The following is a 22,053-nucleotide window of genomic DNA, read 5'->3' as shown; positions in this document are numbered from 1 at the left end:
CCGATTTCATTCATGAGAGGCATGTACAGTATTGGGATCCATTTTTGCTTAAAAAACGCAGATGTAGCCAGGCGAGCATTATAATTGTCAACAATTATTCTTGATCTCGCTATTAAGTCTCCCTGAATCGCGGTCATGAGAGTCAAATTGTTTGCTCTTTTCCGAGAGACGTGGGGGTCTATAAAGAGTTATTCCTTTTCTTTGAATTAAACACAATCTGCAATTGCAACACGATCTGGAAAATGTTGTTTGGTTGATAATGGCATATGTTTTTGAATATTTTCCTTTGAAGGCCATATTTTAATAGTCTTAAATTTGCTATGCATTCGTTTAATCCAGAATTTACAAATTACAGGAATTATTCCTGTAGAAATATTAAAATCAGAGGCAAGAACTTAATGTATAGGATTTCGTTTCAATTTGTATAGTACAAGAAGTTGATTTTCTCAATCTATGTGAGAAAAAAGTTTGTTTGGATCACCACGACCAGGGATAGTCTCACATTCTGTATGAGAGCAACAACTCACTAAATACGTGTGTAGCATTGTTAAAAGCTTGTAATCTTCAATACCAGTATATCTTTTCAATTATTTGTCTGAATTTTTTAAATTCTCAAGTTTTGAAATATTTACTTGATTTGACTTCTCACTTGTTATCTTGGAGTCTGAGTTGTCTTTGTAGAATTGAGACAAAATGAAGATGGTGTTTCAGTTTGTGTTTTGCACCTATACTAATGTCTGTATTCGATTTTGTCGACCGCTCTTTTTAGGGGTTACTTGTGTGTGCTTTTGTTTGGTGGGGTATCTTTGTATTCCTATGGAAACTTTGCTTTTCTTTTGTCTGGCTTGTGATGTAGCGTCGCTGAATGTTTTATTTTTCTTGTTTGAGATGGGGTTCATCGTGGAGTAAGTAATGACTGTTGAGAAATAATCATGTTATCTGTAAAAAGAAATAAAATGATTGCAAGTGGGTGGGAAACTGCGTTTTTCATTTTTTTATTTTTGCTTTTCAAATGCTTGATCAGCGTTACCCCCTTCCCCAATTTACCAGTAAAATCCTGGAAAATAATTATGAAGACACTATTTTTTTAACAAAATAGAGTCCTTTTTTGATGTTTTAAAAGAGGTCTTCAGAGAGGAAATAAAGAAGGATAAAGAAGAGTGTACGGAGACGTACATAATTCAGAAGCAGCAGAGAGAACAGCAGCAGCACCAGGAACAATACAGAGGATTTGTGGACTTCGATGTAGACAAGAAAGGGTTATCCTTCCCTTTCCGATAATGCAGGCTTAATCCTGTGGAAAAGCCTGCCGCCGACGAGGACGCAATCTTAGACCATAAAGGATTGCCGTATCTCCCCGTCCACAAATACATATATGTTTAAGGCTACCAAGAATATTCTAGAAAAGCTATACTAGTCCGATTGTCAGTCATACAATTTTGCATGTTTATAAGGACTTCGGTTCTCTATTTTATGTCTAAAAGTATAAAAAGTGTCTGAGTGTTTATTTTAGGTACGTGCGTTCCATATGAAGGTTAATAATATGGGTCTTTTGAGTTTTTGTCTCAGGGAATGTTTTGTTGCACGTCCACACTTCACTCAAAAAAAAGTGAAGCATTATTTAGTTTGGCTACTCAACGTTGACTAGTCAAATGCAATCTTTATGAGCCACAAAGTTGCAAAATCCTTGGAACTCCAAATGCACTTGGAGTATGTCTGGTGCATTTTAGATGAGGTGGTCATGAAGGACATAGCCGAAGCTTCCAGGTTTGAGGAGGTAATTGATAGAATAAAAAAAGGGAAATAAATGATCTTGCCAAACGTGATTATTAGACCAGTGAGTGAGGTGAAGCCTGAGGTGAGGACGCCTGCTCAGTCACAACTATCACGACAACCAGTACCAACACCGTATCCACTACCATCAACACCACCTCATCATCCATGGGTGTGATATAGGATAAGGAGGGAAGCCTTATCAATCCCAGGGACGGAAGATTGGGGAAACGAAGTAACTCAAGAGGCCTCTGCGCTCCCAAGTACGTAAATTGGGAGAAAGACTGGAGCCGTCGTTGTGTCTATGGTGCCGTACCTGGAAGATGCACACATTATAAGGTGCAATTGCAGTTATAAAAATCAGCCCTTCTCTAGAAAATAACCTATACAAGTTGTCAGCAAGTATGAGTGTTGAGTAGTGTGCCTATAAAACTAACTAATATTCCGATGTGCTGTGTGTGTGTGTGTTTGTATGCTTGTGCGTACGTTATGTGGATAGCAGATTTGTGTTTTGTCTTTTTCCTATTCCAGTGTGTGGATAGTAGATTTGGGGTTCGTTTTTTCTCCTTCTATTGTGTCGCTAGTAGATTTGGGGTTTGTTTTATTTTTCTTTCCGTGTGTGAATAGTAGATTTTTTTCTCCTCTTCGCGAGTGAGGATAATATATTTGGGGTTTTTCTTTTCCTTTAATTGTGTGGATAGAATATTTCGGGTTTGTTTTCTTCTTCCTCCCGTGTGTGGATAGTATATTTGGGGTTTGTTTTTTACTCTTCCTGTGTGTGTATATAGTATATTTGTGATTTGATTCTTCTCCTTCCCGTGTGGTGATAGGATATTTGAGGCTCGTTACTTACCTTCGCGTTCGTGTTTCAAGTGTCATTCAACCTTGACTACTCAGCCATGGCGACAACGATGTTAACAAGATGAAGAGATTACATGATGTTATATACAATTTGGGAACGGCAGAGGATATTCTAGTGAAATACATGACGATTATTATTACAGTCCCCATTGAGTTACGATGGAGATCCACAGTCTGAGAAAATCACAGGAAATCTTCAGGAAAATGATAAAAAAGATAAAGCGGAAAAGGAGGATGAAGAAGATATAATAATAATGAGGGAATGCAACGAGGAAATAGAAAAGGACGAAGACAATGAAAAGAGGAAGAAAGACGAATATGAGGAAAAGGAGATAAAGGGCATGGAAAGGAAGGAGAAGAAGATAAAAAGTGTGGGATAGCAAAAAGAAGCTGGTAGAGAAAAGGAAGGAATTAGAAGACAAAGAATAAGAAAACCAGGGCCACTCCACTTTCTCGAAAATATTTTCTCTCTTGCCTAAAATATATTTTAGTTGATTTTGTATTTTAGGTTTGCCTCGGAAAAAAATTACTCTCTGGCCTAAAAATAGATTGCTTGTCGATTTTATATTCTAGGTGTGATAGATTAATGTTCACCAGTATATGTATGTGTTCTATGTCTCTGTCTCGCCGGTACCGCCCCACCAAGCCTTATTATTCGTATAGTTTATGAACTAGCTGGACATACCCGCCATCCGCTATCAGTTTTTCTCTCGCTGCGACTGCTTGCTGTTTGACCCAATTGATGTCAGTCTTTCACAACAGTGTTGCCAATGTCCGGTACCGTGACGTCACCCACCTGTTCCATCCCCATTGTCACTATAAATCATGTCGCTATATTGTCCCAGTGGGTCTTGTAATGCTAATTCCGATTGTCGCAATATCGTCTCCCTACACTACTTGAGTACGCATATGTGTGTGTTCGGGCATGCGTGAGTGTGTATGTTTATGTATTTGTATACGATTAATAATAATTCGAAATAGAGGATAATAAAATGCAAGAAGCAAGATTAAGGCAGGGGTCGTCATCATATTGTATTATTTCCAAACAAAATATGGACCGGTATTAGATAACCTGCAGTCACCTGTACAGTCAAACATGTTAAAATTAAGTTGGAACGTTGTTGTATTTTCAGTTTAGAGGCAACGTTTGCAATCATTATCCTTGCATTAAATTCAGGTCTGTAATATGCTGACAGGAATCTGTACCTCAAATTATTCCCTTCAACATTACTCATATATCAGAAATGTATTTTAAACATTGTAGGGTGTGAAGAGGGCAACATATCTGAGATTACGTACACTGGCAAACTGCTGCAAATGTGTTCAGTATATTTCTCTGACAATTCAACAGCATAGTCTAATGATGCCTATGCAATCTGTAATTCATCTGTAGCGTTGTTTAAATATTTGAAAATGGGCCAATTATTGTTTGAGTTTAGGTAAATATAAATTCGCGAAACACTGCAGTTCCTAGATATGCTTTACATTTTAACATCTACGCACTTCATCGATTATGGAATTGCCTTATTCAACAAAATTTATAGAACCAATTCATATCATAAGATTTCTCAGAATTGGGGCATAGAGATTTCTAAATTATTAGGGCTCAGGTTACAAGTAAGAATCATGCAATAAATCTCAATATCATCAAGTAATTATTATTTTCTGATAACGAAATATGGGTAATGGTGAGAAACGATTTATCTGTCTGAAAGGTAATGCATGTGTTTATGAAAGAAATGAAGGAACGGATAATTTCCACGAAATCAAAATTATCTCATTAAGGCTCTTGCAATCTAAATTATTTACAAGGTAGAAACTTGTACTTTAAATGAAGTATATCATAGTTTCATAAACTAAATTAGATAGTAATCAACTGTTTTTGTACGGTGTGTGTTATTTTATTAAAGCAACAAAGACCTAAAGCAATGCATTCAAAAATCATATTAAAGTAAGAATGAAGTAGAGATTATTTTGTCTCAAGGATGCGCCACAGAAAACATGCTTTTTGCTAACCTTTCTTTTTCTTTTTGTATTTATCCCATCGTCTCAGGCATGATGTCCACGCTCATGGAACTACCTTGTAAGGAGATCAACTATTTTTGCGATACGTGACATTTGATGGAATTTCTAAAACCAAACGAAAGCCGACTCTTTCCGAAATTTACAACAACAATTTTTAGTTAAGAAAAGCAAATAACAGAATAAATTGTAGAAACAACATAGACTAAAACAGACAGCAGTAGATCAATTAGGAAAGAAATGTAGGAATGTATAATCTCCACTAAATCAAAATTAGCTCATTAAGCCACTTGCACTCTGAATGAGTTTTAAGGTAAAAACTTGTAATTTAAATGAAGGATATCTTAATTTCGGAAACTAAATATGACAGTACTTCATAGTTACTGTACTTTGCTTATTAGTATATTACTGCAACGAAAATTTAAAGCAATGACATAAAACTATTATATAAAAGTACGCATGACGTGGATCTAGTTTTGTCTCAACCATGCGACACAGAAACTTTGCTTTTTTGCTAACCTTGCTTTATGTTTTTTGTCCGGTCGTCTCAGTCAAATCGTCACAGTCAATGTGTCAAGGCTCTAGTTTTTGGGTTTAGAACATCAAATAACATACAATATTGAAGAAAAAAAAACAGAATATATATATATATATATATAAGTTTGCATGAGATAGACCTTTCCTTTCTTCTCAACTACATGAAGAAAGAAAAAAATGAAATGCATGCATCTCTGACATCCAAGCCACTTTTGTCAGAGAAAATAGCAGACTCAGGATGGAAAGAAACAAATCAAACAGTCATAGAGAGCAGTTTACAGTAGTGCACGAACAATTTGTTAAAGGTTTCCCTAAAAACAAACAAATGAATATACAAACGTAAACTATTGTGACATGTATATCATACATACGGAAATATGGAGAAATCTATCATATACACCCTTTACATGATGTGTCAGTGCCTCTCATAAACAACCTTCTCCCAAGTGTTTTCCTATCAATTCGACAGAACGAACGACGTAGATATTAAGGCGACATTGAGAGGAAACGTGATCCTTACATTGACTTACTTTACGAAATTTAATTGAGAAATTATTATATGAATAAATAAAATGATTGATAACTTTTTTTAGATAAATTCGTTTGCTAAAGGAGAAATTAATTTTGAACGATTAAACTAATGAAAGAAATAACTAATTACTAAAAATAATTTTTACAATTAACCAGATATATTCTTCGCCGAGCTTTGTACAACATAACTTGTGTTATAATAAATTAGACACATTAGGGTCTCTCCAACGTGGATAACCCATCATATGAGAGAGAGAGAGAGACAGAGAGAGAGAGAGAGAATAGATTGGAGACGTGGATACGTTTTGACCTGCTTCCAACAATATCATATGATTTTGTGCCATAGGGCATTTCTAAATTAGAACTTCTGAAAATAAAAAAAAAAAATATTTTCAGTAAATCGAGTTCATTATTTACTTTTAGTTTTATATATTACCTTTTATTGCATGTGTTAATACGTGAATGATTTCAATCGTTTTATGATATTGTCTCACGCGTAAAAGCTGTGCAAATCGGATAGACTGGTCGTGTGGAAGGTCTCATTTACATATTCGTATTAATTAACCGTATTTTCAAAACATTTTACACGTGGTTTAAGACTTTTAACGCAATAATTGAAATACATAGTATTTATAACTGTTAATTTGTTAATAATTGTTAATGATGGTATATAAACAGGAAAATATATTTGGATGAATGAAGAAACAATGGCGAGTAATGGACCTATAAGTGTTTAACGTGCTACACTATTTTGCCGAAATGGAGACATCATTTGCCTTTAAAGGAAACTATTTGGCTAGAAAAATAATCTACGTTTTGTTTAGTAGGGTGTATTATTTGTCTCAAGGCTTCTAGGGGATATAAATAATATAACATCTTCATTGATATGTTCATGTATCGTTGCAAACCCGACAATATAAAGCTTCATATCGATGTGATTATTAATTCAATCGGGTTTTCGTATAATCTATATTATATACTAAAAAACCTTTGCTGCGTTAATATTGTACATATTTAAATATTGGTCGTTGGGCAACCAAATGTATCAAACTTATATTAATATTTAATTTCACCAAACTTAAAACTATATAAACAATATCATAACTTAATGATATCACACCTATATCACATTTATAATTAAAATGAAAATAACAGAAAACCTAGTATATAATTAATGTAGGATGGCGCGGAAACCTTCCGGCGGCAGGACTTTACGTATAATAAAGTTAAAATGTATTTGGTATACAAGTTAAAAAACGGGTCTACTAGCAAGTTGATAGTCAGTTATCTAAGAAAATGCAACTTGTGTGTCAAGTTGTCGCTATGTTTATACAGCTTGTATGCATTTGCGTACTGATGTGCATTTCCAGAGACCTTCATAATCCAGTTAGATGTAACTGGAGAAAACTCGTAAACGCCGATTGCAAGATGATCGGTTAACGATAAATCCATGGTTTCATTTTATTTACAAACTAATATGTGCCATTGCAATTATATTAAGTTTATGAGCATGATTCTCAACACTGCCTACATGGGAGACCTAGTTGTTATAAGTGTATCTTACTAGCACCAGTACTACACCATAGCATGTTTACTTTATGATTTACTATGTTTGGGATTTGGGATTTTAACGTTGGTAGTGTGGCAGTTTATAGTGATATATAGCAATGTAGCTTGATGACGCAGACACCTGGCCTGATGTCAGACCAAGTCACATTTTCCTGCTACCATTCCGATCAGTCCTAAAAATATTCCTTTATCCTGAGCGTCAAGAGATGGAGCTGTTAGTACAAATTGTATAAGTCTTGTATTTGTCTCGGCCGGGACTCGAACCCTCGACTTTCCACATCCGAAAGAGACGCTCGTGATATCGAGCGCTGTTTCTTACATGTAATTATAACGTTCATATTTCTCAGCATGAATGATCTTGTTTTGGACACGTGCATAATATTGTTAAATCTCCCCAACACGAAATAGCAAATATTGTTGTTGTTGTTTTTCTTGTTGTGGGGTTTAACGGCATGTTTAAGCACACTATAGCTTATACATGGCGGCCAGTATTAATGGTGGAGGAAGGACCCGGGAGAACGCTGGAAAGAACCACCCACGAGAAGCTACCAGCAAGCTTTCTCTCATATCCACACTGGCTGAATCCGAGACTCGAACCGAAGCAGAGAGAGGTGTGATGGCAGTGATCCGTAACGGAAAGCGCTTTAGACCACTCGGCCACTCGGGGCCCTCTAATATTGCTGTGTAGGCTAATATAGATAGAGGGAATGCTAACGGTTTGAGGTCACCAGAAAACGCACTTGTATCGCTTTATATTACATATACATTATCTAGCTAGGTTTAGTATTCGCACGAATTGGCTGAAAAAGCTTTTCATAAAGTAAATAAATGCAAAATATACTTAATTGGATGTAAAAACCGTTTAATCTATCATCAAACACAGCAACGGCCTATGGCAATTGACATATATTTACAATAACTATATCTTGATTAACACCGTTATAAGGTTGTGTTACGTAGACCTTATAATTCACAAAACAAATCAAACCTTTCAGATCTATGAAAGAAAAATACGTTCTTTAGAACATATCATTAATAAAGATAAATCGGATTGACTCATCATCCAACGTTTTGTCAGATAGGTTACTAAACTGAACTGGAAATTCCACATTTCACACGAACATAAATATGTATTGGTATCTATCCATTATGTTAACTATACATCGCTATCTTGGTAATATATAGAATTCACAAGAACGGGTTGAACTAATTAATGTACAATGAAAGATTGTCCGATGCTTGCATATAATGCAAGGCAAATACAGAAAATTAATCGAGAAAATAACAAAGACAATATGTTTCCTCAATGTCATTGTCCATATTTTCTAGTGATGGTTCGACTTCTGTTTTCACAGATATTGCTATCATCGGGTCTGAAGACAATGTAACCATTATGTTATACCAATTTTGCTGTTATGCAATTTTTTTAAAAAATATATCTTTTTTAGCTAGTGGAATATTTAGCTGATACACATTTTCATATAACGCAATGTCTTGATTCTACTTTTTCAGTTTGGACACAATAACTTCGAATTTATATCATCCATTTCCTGTTTGATCAAATGCTGTATTATTCCCGCAACAAGCACATCACGGCTATTCAAATAAATGTCTGTTTCGGAATCTATCGTCCTTTCGTGTATAAATAAATTGCCATTCAAGCAATTGTATCCTCCCTCAAATGTGTCCAGTTCGAGGTATCAAAAGCTAAATGAATTTTTAAGCATTAAATTCTAATGGAAAACAATTGTCAATCTATGTTTTCCTATCGGTTGTATCTCTCCATCCGAGCACCCACGCGCTACTCCCTTACCTTTCTAGTGTGCGTTTCCTTATAATATACATATACATATACAAGCATTTTCTATCGACGAGTATACAAGCAAACAGTGCGATTCAAAAGAATTGGTTGAAATAATTGACGTACAAACAATGTATGACGACAACATTTGTTTAAAATGCAATATAAAGGACAAATAAATAGTTATTCGAAGCAAACTGTACATCCTCCTCCCCAAATTCGTTCAGAGTTTGAAAAGAATATTCAATCATTATTATTACAAAGGTCTTAGTCCAGTCTAGATTGGTGAGAAATCGACCAGAATGTTATATCGTTGTTTCTCAAGTGCATACATTAAAAATATATTTACTAGTATTCACTGCGTATGCTTGCCATTACAGGTGATGTTTCTGGACATGGATACTAACGCTGTTAAATAGTGTTTGAAAAAGCTTACATTTTTGAACTCAGCCTTATTCTTAGATGTCTCATCACGTGCTTCACCAAGCATTTGCTTAAGGCAAAATACGAGAAGTTTAATTTCCTAACTAAAAATACACGCCAGGTTTAACAGATAGTGCGTCTAACTCTGAGACACAACATTGAGAGAGTAAGAGTTTCGGAGTAAAATATATTTCTATATATAGGTAGGGAAAGAAGCAAGTCTTGCAAGTGAGATTTAACAAAATTGAGTCATTTTGATGACTGCAGAGTCGATGCCAGTGATGAATGCGTGGCTCGCATAATATTTGAATATTTGAATCGTATTTAACACTACTCTTGACTAAAAGGCATTAACTGACCATGAAACTCATGTGGAAAATGTTTAAAATTAATTGGGTTCCAATATTTCCAAAAGGACCCAATCATATATTAGCCATACAAGCGCCCTTTTTGTGTAAATGAAATTATGGTGATATTTAAATGGGAAATTAATCAGATTGCTTCTCAAAATATTTGAAGGAATTTATGGAGTTCGTAAACAAATGTTATTAACTTACCAAAGGACTGAAATTTTATAATTGTAACTTTTTAACTGAGATCGCTTTATTGATCGAATGCATTATGCAGATTAAACAGAGAGGCTCAATATATGTTATATGAACGTTTCAGAGACATACTCAAAACACAGTAATACATTGATTATCTTCAAAGTGACAGTAGCATCGGTACAAAACTCAGTGAGGCCTATACAGAGAGTTAAACCAAAAGAGGTTACTTAATATTATGCAGGAAAATGTAGTCGCCTAAGGGGGATAAATCGCTCACTGCCTCTGGAGTGTATGATGTTTGGAATGAATATGTTTGCAATAATGATGAAGTTATCCGAGAATAGGTCAATTAAACCCACATTTTCCGACATTATTGTTAGCATGACTTCCCTGAGCTCATATCTCTTCAGTCCATAAATGAATTTTACTATGACTACGCAGAATAGAATAATCACAAGCACCGAAATCAATTTTCGGAAGCAATTACTACAAACAACGAAATAAAATCAATAAAACATTTGAGTCATTGGTTACCAACACACAAAGCCTGGTCATGCGCATAATGTCGTGAGAGGTCGTTTGAGTTTTTTGGCAGACTTTAAGATGGATTTTATTTTATTTACGTATTCCCATGGCATATATACTAACTCTAAAGGGTGTCTCATTTTATCCGAGAAAGAAGATTTATATTTTCGAATTAGAATGAGACTCCCTGTCTGACTCGCCTCCATACGGTATACCATCTGATGCAGCGGAGGAGGTAAAAGAGCGGCAAATGGCTACCGAAGACTTGGATACATCTGAATACATCATGACCGTAGTGTTTCCACCAGTTAGAGACATTTAAGCGCAATGTTTGAACATAGTGCGAAACGTTTTTGCTATAAGCGTAATGTTTGTTTTAACGCTCCTCAAAATTGCTTCAACGGAGCCGTTGAATATTGGATGAAACATCGTCGTGCTTTGCTGCTTGATCTACAGCGACCGAACAAGTTCAGATAAAATACTGACGCAAATTCAGTTATACAGTTAGTGTCGATCTCCTTTGGCACCCCTGAGTAGACAAATATGTACACTGTCTCATCCAAACATAAGATTTAGCCTTGAGCCCGTGATATATTTGTATTATAGGCAAATCAGATGCATGTAGATACATAAAGAATAAACGAATGATTCAAATTTGGTGCCTAATTCCTTCAAATGGAAACAAAAATGATGTACGTGATGTGTTGAAGTTTAGTTTATTTAGTCATGTTGTAAAATATGTGCCCGGGCATTGTGTTTGATCGACGATACAATGACTGTACATATTTGGCAAAGGTAAGAGATAAAACTACTTCTTTTCAATCGTATCTTTCTTGAAATTGCCTGTTTCGAATCCGTTATTATAAGATTCGATTTTGTTACGGAAAAAGCACTTCCTCTTTTTATCATTTTTACGTATTTCTCATTTGTTCCCATAATTTCCCACAAAAAACAGAATTTCATGAAGTCCAAGATTGGCACAGACTGAAATTGAAGCGTATATAATATGACATCAAAAAAGAAATTATTACCACATAATTCATTTCTACATTAGAAGTACATTGTAGCGTAACGTTACATTCTCTATTCCATACCCACGCATGAGATGAAAAAGGATCAGATTTAATTACATATGTACAGGCTTATAATTGAAACATTATGTAAAATGTAATACATTGCAGAAGTATTTGTCAGAAAAACGTAAAAGAAAACAAGCACATATAATTTGTAAAAGGCGTAGTTACAAATGAATTTTAGTGGTTTACATTGAAATGTATTAATCGTCAGTGAAGTAAGTAACATACAGAATAAACCAAAGAACACCGCACTTAAAATGGTAGAAAAAGTATGGAATGGTAATATGTTCGAATGACAAGTTTAATCACAAAAATTGCTCATTATATAAATTATTTTCCAATTTTTACATTGAATATCATGTGATCGTTTGAAAGACTTTCATCAAACCGATCACAGTACCTTTCTCGTGAATCAGTTAATTTTGTTAAACTCATGCACAATATACGTATTAAGAAAACATAATAGTTGTTATCCGCGAAACAGAGCCTAAATTGTACAGCATTATCTTAATTATTATTATTATTATTATTATTATTATTATTATTATTATTATTATTATTATGTTTTATGGGTAACGAATTTAACGTATTCTAACATAATAAGATAAATATCATTCAAGTTCGATGTGCCAAAGTACATCCAACATTTCCAAGATTTGATGCAATGTTACAAAATATTGGGCACTACGAATAAAAATGATAGGTTAAATATAAGCAATATTATCATTTTCATATATCTGAATATAATTTTTTAGTGTTTCTCCAATCGAATAATTTAAAAAAAAAAACAATTGATTCTTGAACTTGATCTTACTGAATCATTTTGGGTCTTTTATAGCACCATATATATGCAATTGGAGATGTTAAACATGCGATGACTTCAACAAATAAGTTGTGGTACTGTTAAAGATGGATAAAAACAATCAATCTTTTAGAGTCATAGATTTCATGCCTGTCTCATTATAAACTTTCAATTTGGTCAAGGTGTTAGGACATGTGTTGATGTAAATCAATATTATGTGCTGCTCATCGTAGTGTCTGAGCGTTGACTAGGGAACTGAATTTATATGCAATATCTTCAACTAGCATTTTGTTCATTAATCAGATATATCTAAAGCTTTCTATGATAACAAAAGGCCTCTTAAGCCACACATTTCCCTATACCAAGAGTGTAGCAGCAGTTTTGATTACTTAAAGACAACGTATTGAAATAATCTATACTGCTCCCTCTTTCTCTCTATCTCTGTACGTATGTTTAATGAGAATTCGGATGCCCTTTAAGTGTACAACACAAATTTGAGTATCGTAGAAAGCTTGCCAGAAGCTTCTCGCGGGTCGGTGGTTCTTTCAGGAATTTTCCCGTGTTCTTCCTCCACCATTAATACTGGCCGCGATGTATAGCCTATCGTGTACTTAAAAATGGCATTAAACCCTACAACAACAACAATATCGAATTTTAAAAGAATGCTGGATATAATAAGACATCTTAAGAATTGTACAAGAAATTCACCAATTAAGGAGAACATGAGAATCATAGTCAGTGGGTAATCATTAAACTGCGCAAGAGTGCATTTATCTTAGGTATCGGAGTTTGGAATATAATTCGTGTAAATTGAAACAAAATGTAATTAGGAAAAATACCATCATATTCAATCTAAATTAGACCACATGTTTGATTTCAGCCTAAATAAGTTTTCATGTCAATATTCGTGATTCTAATTAGAGGCTGTTGCAGGAACGACACCTCAAATGAACTGGGAGTGATTTTGGGGTTTTCTGTTTTCAAACATATATTACAAAATGATCTGATTCGTATCAATATGATACCATTTCTTTGAAATCGTTGATTTACCAAGGTAATCGTGAAAGTCCTTAAACATTTATTTTATATTTAGATAATATCATACAAGACAACACTTATAATGCTGCTTCCTCCTCGCCGTCGTACACTGTTTTGATAGATGATTTCACAATTCCTTCACAAATCGTATTCCAGCCGGGTCTGATAACAAATTGACCATTCTGTAATCTCCATGTTGCTCGGGTACACCATTTTAAAATATCTTTTAGCGCTGATGGAACATTTTGCTTGAAAACGTCTTGATTAACAAGCAATATCTTTAATTTGTTTTTCTGCTTGGCCAACATTACCTCGTATTTACACCACTCACTTTCGATGAAATGTTTTGTTACAACCATGACAATCACATCACATTTATTCAGATAACGATCAATTTCTTCAGCAACCCATCGCCCAGGGGTAAAATGTGTGTCTCCTGTACATATCAAATTGCTATTGTTACCAAACTTTTCTCTCAAACCTTCTTCGAGTACAGGATATATGTAATTACTCACTATCTCATCGTCTCTTCCAGCATACGATAAAAACACGAAATATCGTTGTTGATCATAATTGTCCTTATGATTATATCTCTCTATCAAAACGCGCTCATCTTCTCTCCTTCGTTTAACTTTACGGCGAGTCCTTATTATAATGTATATAATTACTATCGTACAAATTATACTACAGGGTATTGCGATTATTAAGCCAATAAAGTCGTTGAGTTTACAATGGTACTGTAAATCTTTCTTGAACTCATACGACATATAATTTAAGTTTCCATCGAATTTGCATTTTAACAAGTGCTTGTTCAACAAATTAACATTGGTAAACAATATCCAATCATTGAACCAAATTCTATCACATTTGCATTCCATTAAATTACCTGTTAAGTCTACGACTAATTGGCTAGTCTTTGATTTACCTAATAATAATGAATACTTCATTTTTTGTGGTGGAACATTACCTTCATTTGCCATAGATGTATTTGTATCATAAGTGTTATTCCTGCAACGAGTCTGTTCATTAAAAATTGTCACTAGTCCTACGATTGTGTCTCTTGAAATGTATTTAATCATATTATCACTCAGGTCCAATAGCTTAAGGTTACTCAACTTCTCAATATGAAAATCGCAACTGGACAATGAATTTCCTTGCAGACGTATAATCGAAACATTTGGAGTTGAAATGAACATAGAAAATGGTATGGATGTAAGACGGTTTTGAGAGAGATCTATGATTTCTAATTTTGCATTACCTTCAAAAAGATTTTCGAGGTTTGCCATCGATGATAATATGTTCCTTGAAAGATATATCTCTCGTAAATTTGGAGCCTTCTTCAGTCCTTCGGGGGACAAATATTCCAGAGAATTGCCTTCAAGATCGACAATTTTCAAATTTATTAATGTTATGTTTATTGTAACGTTAAGCCAACGAATATTCGAATAACGAATATAAAGTTCCTCGATACTTAAAGTAATACACTTAAACCGGACTCGATAATCGTACAAGTAAAATGGGCTGTTCGTCCTGAAGTTATTTAAGATGACACGTTTCAGTGATGATACATATCGATGGCAAGAAAGTTTCTGATTAACTGGTCCTTTCACTGATAAAGAAATTGCACCCGGGTCATAAAAAGCCATGTATGAAATATCAATCTCCTCTACATTGGGAAACAGGTTATGGTTGTTGTGACGCAAATACCATAAACCTGTAGTATATGATAAGTTTAAATACCGGATAGACTCGGTAGTGAGTCCATCGTTAAAAAGAGATAGTTTTGTTTTACTAACGTTGAGCGTAATGAGGGGCTTGTTTTCAATAGCCATTGCAAACGTATTACCTAAAATAAATGGCTCACTTAACGCATTCTGTAAGTAACACAGATCCAAATATTTTAATTTTGGAAGCGATCCATTTAACGCTGCGACAACAGTTTCCAGCGACAACCATGGATTGTAGCTGAGATCGAGAACTTCTATGTTTGGCGTCAGACGAAAAGCACCCGGATGTACTATATTTTTTAACGTGTTCTCCTGCATGCGTAAAACTTTCAGTCTTGAAAGTCCTGCTAGTCGTGTTTCGTTCAACTGAAAATATGCCACATTTCGTAGAGTGATTTCTTCTACCTGTCCCCAGCTGATGTCTGCGAATGATATATCTGTTCCTTTAAATGCATAATTTTTTTGCGTGACTCTAAAGGAAAATACCCTTGTGTTGTTCGGTAGAATGGTTGGGAAATCGAAATAATCTGATCCTGGATTCTGAGTAATGGTATCGCAGGAAACGCTACGCTTTCCGCTAGTTGTCTCTGTAGTACACGTACAACCAGGAGAACATGTCAGAGACTGTGTTCTGCAGATGGAAAGGTTTCCAAAAATCAGCACAATACTGAAGAATGTCTTTACCATTTTGGATCTGAAAATTATAAAGACTGGTCAGACAGCCCGAACGAGAGAGAATCCGGTTTCATCTTGCATACAAAAGTGAAATGCATCATGTCTTCCAATTGACGAATCAGCCTCGAAGTAAACGTTACATATGACCAACGCAGTGTAGTTTCTTTACTAACGGAGAAAAGTATTCCGACACATGTACAAGGGTCATACAAATTAACTACGACCACTATTAAGAACGTGAATTATTAGACGCATTGAACTAGCATACCCGTGTATGTCATTTAAAGATATTGAATAGTACAGTGTTATAAGTGACGCTTGGCTTCACTTGACAAATACTACTATCGCGGAATGTGGAAATTAATGTCATTGATTCCCCGTTTATTCACGTAGATTTCATTTCGTATTTTAAATTCACTGCTCAATGTATGTTCATCAAACTCAATGGATGCTTGCATCTCAATTTAAGCACAGTACCCTCACATTTTATTGGCTTAGGTAAGTTTAGCTTTCAGGTCATAATAATAAATAAATACCTTTATCACACTAAAAACATACGATTATTCCTAAACTCCTGAAATGCATTACGGGGTGTATATCGATCGATACCTTCGTATGTGTTACTTATATGTAAATGTCATAAATGAAAGACATATAATCAGTTTTATACGTTTACTTTTCATAATTGAAACATTAAGTAAGATGATTATATAAATCTATTGTACTCCCAATCCTTTGCGGAAAGGTCACCCTGAATTACATTCCAGACTGTATTGGCTTAGATCATGTTGCTGTATTAAGCAAATGATGCAAGTCGCTGCTTACATTCTATATCGGTATTATCTAATCTAAAATGACAACAGTTGGTTTGGAAATGCGTCTTGATGAACGCTAGTCCATCACTTCCGAAGTAGCTAGTTACAGTACTTACTTCATACTTCACATATGAGTGTTTAGTGTTGTGTATTTATATTCATTTATCAGAAAGTGTTGATAACGATAATCCAGAATTTTATGATCATAAGTAAATATGTTAACTAGTCTATTGGTGACCTCCAGTATTTCTTCCAATGACTTTATTTTATTAGTTTGCGTTGAACCTTAAAATCTATTTGCATAATACGTTGCAAAAACGTCGAGACCTTTCTACCAAAAAGAAACGACCTTCGTTACTATGCTGAAATATTGATATTACAGTTTCTTTTCTCGGTGGTAGTTATTTTAGCATCATCTAAGTTTATAACTCTCTGAATATCATTAAAATGTTTCAGCCTTACAATATACAGTCTCAGTTGAATACCTTTGTCAATAGAAAGTCATCAATTTGGAATGGAAAAGAGTCAGTATAAGCTTTACACGCCCATTTAAGACAATTGTGCACTTATTGCGAAAACCAAAATGTAATGTGCCATCCACTTGCCATTTAAATGTGAATATGGTGATACTTACCTTCTTATTGGCCAATGTGGATGAGTGCAGGCTCAGTTGTATAATAACAATTAAAATGTGAAACGACAGTAACTATGAACAAAGTTAAGGGTACTTTCTGTAGTCTTTACTGCCCCAGTGTCACGGACATAAACTCGGGAATACATAAGGATGCAATAGAGGCATATCATTATGTCAGTATACATGTCCGAATGTAACTTCATTGCTAATGCAGTATATTAGTAATGTGACCTTTTACATTTACAATCCAGATAGTGTTGACAACATGACTAATAATGAACAGTATATTGATTTATTTTAAAACTTTTATTTGACACAACGTAAGCCCACAAGACAATAGTCAAGGTCATTATCCGGAAGCGTTTCATATTATAAACGTGTCATGTTGTGACTGCCTACACATTAAGACATGTATATTGTTGCATCCAAAACGTGATATTCCGGTCTTATAATCATTATGTTATATTTTCCTTAATATTATAAATCGCCTCACAAAAAAGAGAAACTAATTTTACTATAGTTATAAAAATGTCACTGCATTTTATAATTAGTCAAATAGACTATCTAACCTCCAACTTGCCAAAACGTTAGTTCTCCACCGCTCCTTCAGTGTGACTGCCCAGTCAGTCAGGCGTCGTTGTTATATTCTAGATAATTCTTCAACGTGTTTAAACTGCCTTGAACACATTCTTTATACTCCGCAACTTGTTCTGGAACAATGTATGGTTTCAAGCATTGACAATGTGTTGATTTCCATATTCAATGACTGTAATTTACAATCGTTCTTGCTAAATCTAGGCATTAGACGAATTGATCTTTAAAACACATAAAAATGAAATATTCGTTATCATGTTTATGATACGATGTATTCGACCTTGACCACGAGTGCTCTATTCCGATAGAAAAGAAAACAATGCCAGTTTAATAACCGTGTTAGGTCCAAAAAATATATGATTTAACTGAATGACTGTTTACTGCATACTAAAACAATAAGGCAAATGAACGTAGCCGAGGTTTCGGATATGGATATTTTGACAATAAAATGTGGATCACATAAGTAATATACAAATATTAAGCAACTAGGTTGGCAAGCATGGCTATAAAATATACAATCTTGAAAATATTGAACATATCTAATCATTTGAAGTATGCCATACTACTGTTGAACGAAAATTATGTAAACGTTGGTCGTATGATTTATCCACGCGATCGTCTTAGAGCCGTTATTGCTGACAATGTATTAGTGAAGAATGCTCGTTCATGGAAAAAGGTCATGTTTAATCTTGATTAAAAATAAACATAGGTTATTACCACGGATCATTTTATACAGAAGCCTGAAATATGAAAATGTAACATAACTAATACGACAGCAACATTCTAATATACGATACAAATATCTTTCCTAAGGCATGAATGTCTAAAGACACTGTCCACTGTTTATCGATATATATACAACGCACTATACAAAATAACTTACCTGTTTAGGCTTATTTACCTGCTTCTTCCAGAAAAATAGCATAGCGTCACTCATTTACTCATTATTCCAACAAATAAAGCATTTTCACTATTGCCTTCAATGATAGTTGTTCAAATATGTTCTTGCGAATTTTTAACAACAACGTTTTTGTTTGTTATAACGAGTTCAAGTATTCAGCCAATGTGGGTATCTGAGAAATCATGCCAGTAGCTTCTCTTGGGTCGGTGGTTCTTTCTGGGGTTTTCCCGGCTTCTTCCTCCATATTAATACTGGCCGCCATGTATATCCTATCGCGTGCTGAAAAATGACGTTAAACCCTACAACAACAACAACAACAACGAGTTCAAGTATAATGAATTTTAGTAGAACATGCATCACCGTTGGTAAATTAACAAGACAACCAACTTAACATTACAAAATACAATATAATGAAAAGACTTATCTCTGACTGCTGATATGTTGTCTTGTCTTCTGCGTTATTCTTGCATGAATGCAGGAAGATAGGAAACGTAATTTGTCGGCTTTTCATCTTTATGTACCATCAAAGCTAAAGACATACTATGCTAATTAGCATGTGTGTACTTGTGTATGTCAGTATGTACTTGGGATCGATAACAGGAATTTAAACAGCGATACTCGTGCACAACTTTCAGCATAATATTTTAAGAGAGTCACTAAACAATGAAACTCGTCTATATTGATAGGTCAAAGTACCAAGCATTCTTTTTAATTTTTTTGATTTCTCAGCTGTCCATATGTATTTAAGGAGCCATTCTTGAAAACTGTGTGTTGCCATAACTAAGCCATGACTAAGCTCGTGTAATAACTGATATCGATTAAAATGAACCATGTGTTTGAAGGAATAATGATTTAGAATTTCAGCATTAATTTGATATAAGGAAAACAAGTTATATGCCTTATTGACTGAACCGAAAGCTACTTTGATATTGATGTTTGTTCAATGACCTTCAACACGATATAACCAGCATCAATCTCATCGTCGTTACTCACCATGCAAAGTAGGATTAACTATATTTAGAATATCCTGTCTAGATTAATATATAAAAAATACCATAGTAATGGATAACATCAACGGTTAGGAAAGCAAATACCTGATTCACTAAAACAAAATTCACGTATAGCTGTATTGTTCTCGTATATATCCTCCTTAGAGAGATGTCGAGCATTTACGACGGTAATGATTAAATATGACAACTAACGATAAAAGGTAATAATACTTTTATAAACAACTATTTAAAATATCCTGTTAAACAATGATGAATCTCGGGAAATATAAAGCACCGTCAATTTTTGCGCTAAGGTAGGGAGCAAAGTATTATAAATTTTCAAAAACATAAACACCTGACCCGCAGTCTAGAATCTGCGCGCAACATATAAGGTCCAATATATATTAAGAAAGTTTAAGAATAATTCTGAATCTGCTTTTTTGCATATTATATAGAAAAAATACAGACATTATTCTTGAACTTAAATCCGATTTCGCCTATATAATCAGAAAAGGAAGACAGAATCTCATGTGTTTATTAAAGTAATGACCACTAAAATAAACGTTGTCATGTTCATATCTTTTTTTCCTCTGCTTACACGTTAGAATGTAACTTCGTTTCTCACTAAATACTTATAAAGTAATCGAGTGTTATGATTTTGTGACTCACCTAATTAATGCTTGGAAATGAAGTAGGAATAGATTCAACATCGAAGCTGTGTCACCAAATGATCAATCATAACTTGGGACCTATGATATATATTTATCTATATATATATATATATATATATATATATATATATATATATATATATATATATATATATATATATATATATCGAGATAGATAGATAGATAGATAGATAGATATAAGCTAGCTAAGTTGGGATTATGATGCAATCGACAATTAAATTTATTCTCATAGTTATGGTTATTTCATAATGTTCACCCAGCATCACGTTTCACGTTAAGCGATTTTCGCTAGGAGAGTTGACATCGAAAATATAACTTTCAAGTACTTTCTATATCATGGACCTCGCGCTGATTCCCAATGGATAAATAAGGGACAATACATACAAGAATCTAACACTTGTATGAGAGCTTTTAATCCTCGAGCTTCAATATTTTCTTAACCATTATTTAACTTCGAATTTGTTAGTCATTTGGGAGCACATTAGTTACGCATGGAACATGTATGTGATGTAAAGGAATCATATACTTGCAAAACACCTAGAACTGTAAAATAACATTGCTAATGTGATGATGCTATTAACATGTGTTTAAGAGGCACTTGTTGAAAGATGTTATATGCTATGAAGAAAAACAAACGCAGAGCAATCGTGAAATAACTGATAATTATAATTATGAATCCAATGTTTGAATTTGAAGGGATATATGCAATGTCTGTTCATTTGATGGAAGTACGAAATACAGATACCTTAAATATTGAATCAAAACTTAGATTAATATAGTTATATGTTAAATGAGCTTCAAAACAATAAAATCACCAACAAACTTACCTGTGTTAGTAACGTTCACAACGTCGATGAAATATGGCTACATGGTAGTGTGTAAATTTATAGACACTAAAGGTTATAAAAGGATGTCATGCCATCGAAACAGAATGTTTGACTCATTGTATCATGACCAATGTATTGTTTTATTTTCCACGGATATGTCCTACTTAGCGAGCTCACGATCTGACATCAGATGGATTGTAGTCCAAAGTACACAATTTAGCACAGACACAATATATATATATATATATATATATATATATATATATATATATATATATATATATATATATAAAGACAGGGACTCTTTCAGATTAAGTCTCATGACAAAATGCAACAAATGATTTAATGTCTTAGAAGGCAAAAATAGAAAATCTAACATACATATCATTAGTACTGATTCGACTTCTGGTGTTAAAGTAGGAAGGAGTAATTTGAAAAGACTAAGAACAAATACAAATCCATGTTGTAAGTCAATGTCTTTTGAAAATATTCTAAGTGAAGGTTATGCATTTCCGATTGAAAGATTAGTAGTTTCCATTCAGATACAAATAAATGTATACCTGTACTAATATGGATCCTAATATTTATTATATAATCATAGAGAAATATAACCCATTTGCTATAATGTTTACAAAGAAAAATGTTAATAGTTTTGTACACCATTAGTTTGATTTTGGAAACATGGTCAGTTGC

At 34.0% G+C, this 22,053-nt stretch overlaps 1 long non-coding RNA gene across 1 annotated transcript; it reads right to left on the bottom strand.

Annotated features, from left to right (window-relative positions):
- Positions 1 to 11,575: 11,575 nt before the first annotated feature.
- Positions 11,576 to 21,442, bottom strand: LOC149784175 (uncharacterized). Its single transcript, XR_016413788.1, has 3 exons — positions 21,361 to 21,442; positions 17,927 to 18,067; positions 11,576 to 15,927 (listed from the first exon to the last, which is right to left on the bottom strand). It is a non-coding gene; the product is annotated as an uncharacterized LOC149784175 (long non-coding RNA).
- Positions 21,443 to 22,053: the final 611 nt, after the last annotated feature.

The sequence above is a fragment of the Sinohyriopsis cumingii genome, chromosome 14 (assembly GCF_028554795.1).
Source record: "Sinohyriopsis cumingii isolate HCF-2022 chromosome 14, ASM2855479v2, whole genome shotgun sequence".
Classification (NCBI taxonomy): Eukaryota; Metazoa; Mollusca; class Bivalvia; order Unionida; family Unionidae; genus Sinohyriopsis; species Sinohyriopsis cumingii.
The sequence above is the reverse complement of the archived record's forward strand: the minus strand, read 5'-3'. Positions and strand labels throughout refer to the sequence as shown.